Source organism: Amblyomma mixtum, chromosome 3, assembly GCF_055824585.1.
Source record: "Amblyomma mixtum isolate Tamu chromosome 3, ASM5582458v1, whole genome shotgun sequence".
In the NCBI taxonomy this organism is placed as follows: Eukaryota; Metazoa; Arthropoda; class Arachnida; order Ixodida; family Ixodidae; genus Amblyomma; species Amblyomma mixtum.
This window is the reverse complement of record NC_143014.1, coordinates 88396547-88405233: the sequence shown is the minus strand read 5'-3', so window position 1 is coordinate 88405233 and position 8687 is coordinate 88396547. Positions and strand designations below refer to the sequence as shown.

At 42.7% G+C, this 8687-nt stretch overlaps 1 long non-coding RNA gene across 1 annotated transcript; it reads left to right on the top strand.

The window, feature by feature from the left end:
• The first annotated feature begins 2433 nt into the window (after positions 1-2433).
• On the top strand, positions 2434-6908 carry LOC149350858 (uncharacterized). Its single transcript, XR_016289473.1, has 3 exons — positions 2434-2774; positions 3585-3765; positions 5560-6908. It is a non-coding gene; the product is annotated as an uncharacterized LOC149350858 (long non-coding RNA).
• Positions 6909-8687: the final 1779 nt, after the last annotated feature.

Below are 8687 nucleotides of genomic sequence, written 5' to 3'. Positions count from 1 at the left end.
TCCGGTAACAAGGGCTCTGCATGAGGAAGGTGCACGGCAATTGGAGCACTTTAGGGCCTCATTCTTGACTTGTTACATTTTTCACTAGTACTAAGCCACCGAGGAGCTTCCAGTATGGAAAAATCTAGGGTGAGAGCCGCCCCCGCTTTGAGCACCGCGAAAGCACCGGCGCAGTGCCTCTTCCCATGGAGGAAAAAAATCTAAGGAGGGAGCGTGACGTCACGCGGCCAGCGTTCGCAAGCCGAGTGTTTACGAAGCCGTTTTCTCCCTCAGTTTTCCGCTCTCCGAGTCAGTCCTTTATGTTTTGATTCTGGTATCTTTTAGTGCGCGCGTATGCGCGACCCGCGGCGCGGGTGTCTACAGCAAGGAGGTTGATCTACAGTCAGTCTGCCGCGCTATTCCGCGCATGCGCGCGCAGCGGGGCTAGATTTTACCGCACGCTATCACGTGGTGGGATCACAGGGGGGGGGGGGGGGGGGGGGGGGACACACACTCTTTTTTTTACTATATCTTTACTTGTTAAGACTAGGCTTCAAGGTTGTCGCCGGACGCTTCCTCCTCAGTATTTTTTCCTCTATGCCTCTTCCGCATCTTCACTTAAATCTCCTTCAACGAAAACACGGTACGAAGCTGTGGCGAGGGAAAACGTGGTGATAGCTGTATTTTCTATCCTCCCGTATTGCAATGACTAAGGAACCCTGGAAAAAATTCAGGGGGCACTTTGACTGTCTAAAGTGGGTAGAGGCGGAAGCGTTTTCCGCACCACCTTCGCTGTTTCTGTGGCACTGGTGGCGTCACATATAATTGAGTACTAATTACTAAGTGATGACAAATCACTAATTAATGGTTAATTACTGATTAATGCCTGAATACTAATTAACTGCTAATTAATTATGCTTAAGCTTCGCCTTTAGGATTGGAACGCGACAGCGCGTTGTAGTGCTGCCAGGGAGTCCACGGAACGCCACCACCCGTTCGGCTCGATGCCTTGCCCTTTGAACGCAACGCTTTTTGAGGAAAGGAAATGGCGCAGTAATTCTCTGTCATCTCGGTGGACACCTGAACCGCACAGTAGAGGAAGGGAGGAAGTGGGAGTGAAAGAAGATAGATAAAGAGGAGCCGTAATGAAGAAAATGAAAATTGTATTTGAGGAAAGGAAATTACGCAGTAACTGTCTCACAAAATTCAGGGGGGCACTTTTTTGACCTAAAGTGTGGTCACTGATGTGTGGTTAAGATGTTTAGCTTCGCCCCTAAGAGTGGAACGCGACAGCGTCTTGCAACGCTGCCAAAGAGTCCATAGAACGCCATCGCCCATTCGGTTCTACGCCTCGCTCGTTGGTAAATTGGTTTTTGAGGAAAGGAATTGTATCTGTCTCTCATTTGTCGGTGGACACCTAAACCTCGCCGGAAGGGAATGGAGGAGGATGAGAGTGAGTGAAGACACCGTATTCACTAGACGCGCCTTTGTTCATTCCAAACCACCGAGCTGGCATGGCGGAGTGGATAGCATGCTCGTCTCTCACGCCGAAGACCGGGTTTCGATTCCTGAGCTCGACCAATTTCTTAATCGGTTTTATTTATTTATATGGCCTGACTAGTAAAGCTAATTAGGCAAATTAAGTAATTAACTAAGTTCAGTCCCACTTACTTGGAGCATCACTATACGATCCCTTCAATTGGTTGCATGGTTACTAGCCAAAGTACAATTGGCCCCGTTTGAAATTCGCGCACTGTGACGTTACGACCGTTTCCACCAACTGAAAAGCGTGACATTTTCTGTCGACAACTGCTGCTTACAACGATGAGACATTAAAGGCTTCCGCCTTAATAAAGTGTTGGGTTTTAACATAGTCATACTGAGGAGACGCGCGAAAGCATGTGTTCATTCTTCGCCTTTTCTTACTGGCATCAGCGGACGTGAGGCCGAACCGAGGACCGCGAAAGGCAGAGGCAAAAATCAATCAAGGTAGCACACAAAAAGACTACGGTAGCGCGACTGTCGGCGGGGCTCGCTCGAGCAAAGAGCGTGCAAGGTGTCCAATGGCGTGATATAAACACACACAAAACAGGCGATGCTGCAGCGCGGCCTTGAAAGTTTCGCATGTCATGCTAGAGCTGCGTGCGAACTATAGTGCGAACGCCCGCGTTCCCAAGGCTTCCCGCATGAGCCCAGCTGCGTCGCCTGTAGCTGCCCGCCTTTGGGAGCTTTCGTTCGCAGCGCCGCCAGAAGCAGATGGCTGTCAGTAGTTGCATTTTTTCACCTAAGCTATTATTAATTTGCTGACTTTGTAACTTAAATAAAATATTTTGTCATTTAATGCACAAGTGTGTGAAAAAAAGAACTTTACCGATGTTTTTTTTTTTTAAAAGCGTGTAACTTTAGGCGAGTTTAGCGCCCCCTTTCTGTTCCCTGGTGGCGGATTGAGGCGCCTCAGCAATACTACTGGACGCGCGCTACACTACCTTCTTTAGAACGCTGAAACGACTCTGTTGACGAGTTTCGACGGTTGTAGTTGTGGGCAACGTTTAGTTCCATTAACGTTGGTTGTGGGTGCCTTTCTTCAACTTGTTTGTGTTGAATGTGCGGCCTCGTTAGTGTTGTGGTAGTGTGACTGAACTCCGAAGGTGACAGATGGCTCCTGCGCTGCGGAAGACGTTCTTATGCGCATGGAGTTCTCAAAAACTGCTGACGTGCTGCACTCAAGACCTCGCTGGAGCGGCCACCGCCCGGTGCCTGATAGAAGAAACGGCTTGCCTTGATTGCTGACGAATGTAAGTACAGAGCTGGAAAACGATTTCTGCGATGTGTCGGGAGGATGCTCGAGGGCTGCGAATGCATTTAGGGTTGGTCTTAACGTCTTGTTCTCAGTGAGGTGCAAAATGCGAGCACCACGCGATCGTTTGCAGGGAGAAGGTGTTCCGACACGTTCGCTTGCCAGCTATGCAACTTTTAACCCGCCGCCTTGCGCTCTTTGCGTCATCTCCTCGGCGGAGAAGTTGTGCAATAGAATTTGGTTGCGCGCTGAGAACTATGGGGTGCTGCTTGATTCGTTATTCCGACTGAACAGGAGCAGCACGTGAAAAGGAGACCATAAGAACGAAAAGGGCTTGTAGCGGCGTGCGTCTTTTGATTCTGCTGCCTGAGTGTTTACTGGATAAGGAGCATTGCTCGTTCTACGTCGCAGTCACATCAAGTGCTGTGTTCCTAATGCCTCTGGTCAACGAAACGACGATTAAAAATAGCAGAGCCATTCCATTGCAGTGCAGCTGAGGTAATCGCACAATGGGAGGTTTGTTGTCATTTTATTTGAATTACGTTCACTACATTTATGTCATTCCCCCATTTTCAGTCTGAAGCGATAAAAGTATAACGTTATTCGCGAATAATAGCTTTAAGAAAAGTATGACTAGCTTTGTAAACCATTTTTTTGTTAACTATTTGAGGCATAGGTAATTAATCATTAGCCTCCACTCATGAACACATTGGACTGAACAGCTAGAGGTTGTAATGGGATGTGGCTTCGGTGATGATGTTTATGAAAGCATGGCTCTAATGCAGCCTTTCTTCAAATGCACCCGCAGTCAAGCCCTCTACAGCTGCTCCACCTGCACCAGCACGCTACTTCTGCACCAGCTTTCATCCGTCATCGAGCCAATGCTACCTCAACCTGAGGCAAATGGCATCAAGACCTGCTGGTGCGGCCTATTAGCCATGGACACTGGATATCAAGCATGTGCAACTTGTAAAAGGATAGGCGCACGAGTGAGTATCCCAGGCGGTCGTTTTTTCCTTGTCTTTGCTTTTAGCCTGACAAAAATCTTCTGGTATAGGCTCCCTCACTCTTTCATTTATTTTTCATCTTTTGAAAGAGGACCAAGAGAAAGGGAAAAGATATTGCGGGCATTATGAAAGCACTCCTCTAGTCAAGCGCATTGTGTTATAGTGTGTAATGCTTTTTTATAGTTTTTCCCTCATGCCTCTCATGCTTGGGAACCTTGACCCAAGCATGAGAGGCCAAATTAAAAATATATAATTTGGTCAGTATAGACCAAATTAAAAATATTATGTGCTTCACGATGTTTATACAGCGGTCTAAGAGCAGCAATTAAATGTTTATAGGTTTACTTCACCCGTACCTACCTCTTACAAGGTATGGCATGTTTGAAGCGAACCAGTGGTATGATAACTCTATGGCAGACATAGCCGAATGGGCAATACATAATTGAATATTAGTGTTCAAGTGGAGCACTCTGCTTTAGAAGCATAGATGTGGCTAGCATTAATAATTGGTACCCTACCAGATTATCCTTGCATTACATGAAACCCTGTAAAGCTTATATTGAAGCTGTACAGAAGAAAGGCATTTATTCGATATGTTATGAGCATTGCTGAGGTTTTCTTTCACACTTGTCACAACTCACTGCACTCTACAGTTCAAATGCTTTTAGAATCTTTTGAATATTTGTACATTTTTGTTTTTATTCATACCGACGTTCAGTTGCTGGTTGCATAACACTAGCTCAGCCTACGTCAACAAATATTGCTGTGATCTTAACAAGACCCCTTGCTTTACTTGAACCGATGCGTTTGATGTTGCCTCTCTCCTGTGCCATCAAGGTTTGTAATAAGCTGTGTAAATCACTTCATTTACTTTCTCGAGGCATTTATTGCTGCAATTAGTGACAGGTAATTGCCTATAAAGAACAAACTAAGTACTCATATTTATCTTCTTTCGAGCACTTGTTTACATGTTTCCCTCGTATTCTTAACTTAAACAGATATGAGCAGGCCTCAGCACTGGAGAGATGTGCTGCGGGACAAATAAAAAAAACTACCTGTCCAGCTGTTCCCTTAGGGGCATGTTGCTGAGGCTTTTATCGCTTGTAGTCCTATGCAGCTTTACTTACAACCATTGTCTCTGACGCAGTGTGTGCCTTAATATTTTTATTCATTTGCATTAGAGTGTGCCACTCTGGTGCCCTAACAAACTTGCTCACCTCTGTACTCTTTGTTCTTACATTTTCCTCCAACACCTGGTATAGGTTCAAATGATGCTACATTGTCTAGTAAAGTTAAGTTCCTCTCTCCTAGTTGCTCTAAGAGAAAGAAACGTGCACGTTATACTGCAATGTGTTTGTGCCACTGCTTTTGAAAACAAAAGCTGGCTTAATTTTTGTACAGAGAAGTCAAGAAACACGAAATAATTTTCATATTTGATGGCCTGCATGTTATCTTCACATACCTGGAATGGCTAAATATCTCTTTGTGGTTGGCTAATTAGGCATAACATGGTAATGTCAGTTCCTGTGAATATCATTCAGTCTTCGAATGTGAGTGTAGAATTGAGCACAACAGCATGTTGTAGCTTTTTCTTGTTCAAGGAAGCATTGCATTTAGTTCGTCTTGTGACTGCTGCTTATGCTGTTACTCAGCAGCCTTATCAGACTAACTCGGAGTGCTACATTTTAGTGCATATTTAACTGATTGTTGCCTCTTTTTGCTTGATTCTAAAAGAAGATACTATAACTCTATACCTCGTATCGTTTTCTTATGCAGTTCTCTTGCCGCTGCATGCCACCATGGAGGAGGCTACCTGTTGGGGCTGTTGATGCACACGTTGCATCACTAGGACGCTACCGCTTCCTGCTGGGGATGCAGACAAGTAACGACAAGCAGGCTGCCTGATATTGAGGACAAGTGTCAGGATAGCGCACCAACAAAGTCACTTAAGCATTCGTGTGCTGATGCATGTTTATTAAAATCAGCTCAAAGCTTGATACCTACATCGATGTAGACATTTAGCATATGTTTGGCGTCCTGTTTGACTTTTAATTCACTGGTGTTTGCAGCGTTTAATGTTGGTCTTAAGACAGTGTAAGCATTGTTTTACTGTGGGATTTTTAGCTATTTTAGAGAGGTGTGTGGGCATGCATGCACTGTTTTTTTCCACAGATTTGTTATGTGGCTCATGGAAATTTCATGTTACAGAAGAAGTTATTTCATTTCTGGGTTGCACACGAAAGTGAGCAGTATTTATATACACCAGGTGTTTCAGGGAAGACTAAGTATTTTTCAGAAATATGGCTTTTGCTGCATAGTATTACTAGTGGTAGCAGACACCAGAAAACTGGTGAGTTGTATTTAGTAAGCTGGTTAAATAATTTCTTGTAATTAACTTTTTAACTAACACAAGTTTGCAACTGGTTGAAATTGGAGATTTGTAGCTGGTCATAGTAGTAGCCATACCAGTTTTAAGAATTTGCAAAACATAATTACCCTCGCCACTGTGGCTCAACAAAATTTGGCTGCATCGTGCGAAAATACATACGCTTTTGAAAGTATACAGGCAAATCAACCCCTTAAGTGCACGTAACTGCTACAAATCTCTCTAATTGCAACTAGACACCGAACTCTGATAGTTAAAAGGTTCTTTAATAAAAATTAGTTAACCAGCTAACTACGTAAGACATTTCACCAGTTTTCTGGTGCCTGCCATCACGGGTAATACTATGCTGAAAAAGCCATATATTTATCTAAAAAACCTATTTTTTGAAAATTACTTAGTCTTCCCTGAAACACCTGGTATATACCTATATATGTATAAAAAATTTAGCAGGATTTAATTCATGATGTTTTGGTTGGAGGGCCAGCCGTTTTCAAGTGTACTACATTTGAAGCACATAGCTTTTGTTTCGAATGCTGTATACTCGAAAAAGGCTGCTCCTCCAGCCGAAATGTCGTGAATTAAAACCTTTTTGTTTTTCAATTTCTGTGTGTCATTGTTACTAAGAGGCAACTGAAAGGAACTGTGCCAAATACAATACTGTAAAATTTTTTTATGTGTCATGCACGTCTTGTAGCGCTTAAGTATGCTTGTGCGCAATAAATGGATGTAATGATTTGTATTTTGCTTCTATTATTTTTTAAGTAGTCTAGGATACAGTGTTCACAAAATGATTTTGAAGAGATGAAACAATGTTGATAAAAGTCGTACAGTGTAGTTAATGCACACTTTCCAATTTTGATAAGTTGATGTAGCAATTATACTTTCTTTGTACTTGAGTCTTTTGAATAACGGTGGCCAATTGTCGGAAGACTGTTGGTAGGGTGTTGGTAGACATTGTTGGTATGTGGTTGATAGGAAGTGCAAAGACTTTCTATGTAATGAGTCTTTTGGATAACGGTGGCCAATTGTCTGAAGACCGTCGATAGGGTGTTGGTAGAGATTGTCGGTTAGGGGGTAATAGGAAGTGCATAGAAACAGTCGATAAGGGAATCATAGGAAGTCTTAAAGACTTTCTACGTACTTGAGTCTTTTGGATATCGGTGGCCAATTGTCGGAAGATGGTTGATAGGTTGTTACTACAGAGTGTAAAGACATCCAAAAGACTTGAGTCTTTTGGATATCGGTGGCCAATTGTCGGAAGATGGTTGATAGGTTGTTACTACAGAGTGTAAAGACATCCAAAAGACTTTCTGTTCAATGTTGATAGGTTCTATTAACATTTGTCCAAAGAATTTCTAAACAATGTTACTAAAAATTTTTGTGGGGGAATTATCACATTATACATATTAAGAATGCATGCAACACCTGTTAAGACTCTCATAAACTCCTCAGAATCATTTTCTTGTGCAAAGTCCTAGTGGTGCAATATGTTCTTTCAGGCATACCTATTTCGGAGTATTCGTATGTGTGCTCATAAGAAAGGTCGCCTAATTAGTGCTTTATTTCTGTTCATGAATGAATCAAGGTCGTCAACAAACAGGACGTTGCATGTTCACTTGATTACTTTTACTAGACATAAAATAAATACTATTAGTAGTAACTGATCCGGACAACCCTGAGTAGGACTATACAAGGGTGAAGCTGAGTTTAGTCAGTTTATGCTACCGCATCGTGCAATACTGTTCCATGCTCTTTATATGATGGATGTTTAAGGCAAGAGTGTATGTATTTATGTATACATATACACAAACATGTGTGTTTGTGAGTATGTGTGAGCACTACACGACTGGAGATGTCGGGGTCACGTTAACGAGAAATTGCAGTAATCAATGAGAATGGAATATTGCGTGAGTATATAGTCGGTCCATCTGGCGCAATACGAATGTATTAAGAGAATTTTTTGTTTCTTACCACAGCCAAGATTCATAATGATGCATTGATTTGCTACACTAATTTCAGTTTGATTTCAACATGAAAGCAATGCAGAAATTTTATTGAGAATGCTCAACTCTAGCACGGTGCCAACTTTTCCGTTGAGTTTCAACTCTGCGTCAATAATTCACGAACACTAGGCCATCCTGGTCCTAACTCAAATTAAAGATGACATGTTGAGTCAGCTCACGAGAACTTCAACACTGTCTCAAGACACATTTTTGTAAGGGAGATAATGGAGCCAGTGTTTACCATCGAAGCGTATATCTTTTGTGCGAGCCCGAGAGGTTTGTTTCTGGTTTTGTGCATACATCAACTTGAAAGCCAAGGGAAGCGAAAATTCTCATTTGGCTGGATTAGCTACAAATATTTGCATGCGTTATGAAACTAACAATAACATGCTTGTTATACAACTAATTTTGTAGCTGCAAGCGTTTGGAAAGCTCCGTAAGCCTTGTAGCATACGACGCGAACAACTAGCGTGGTGCCATCAATTTAGGCGACTTGTTGTATAGGACAATACTTT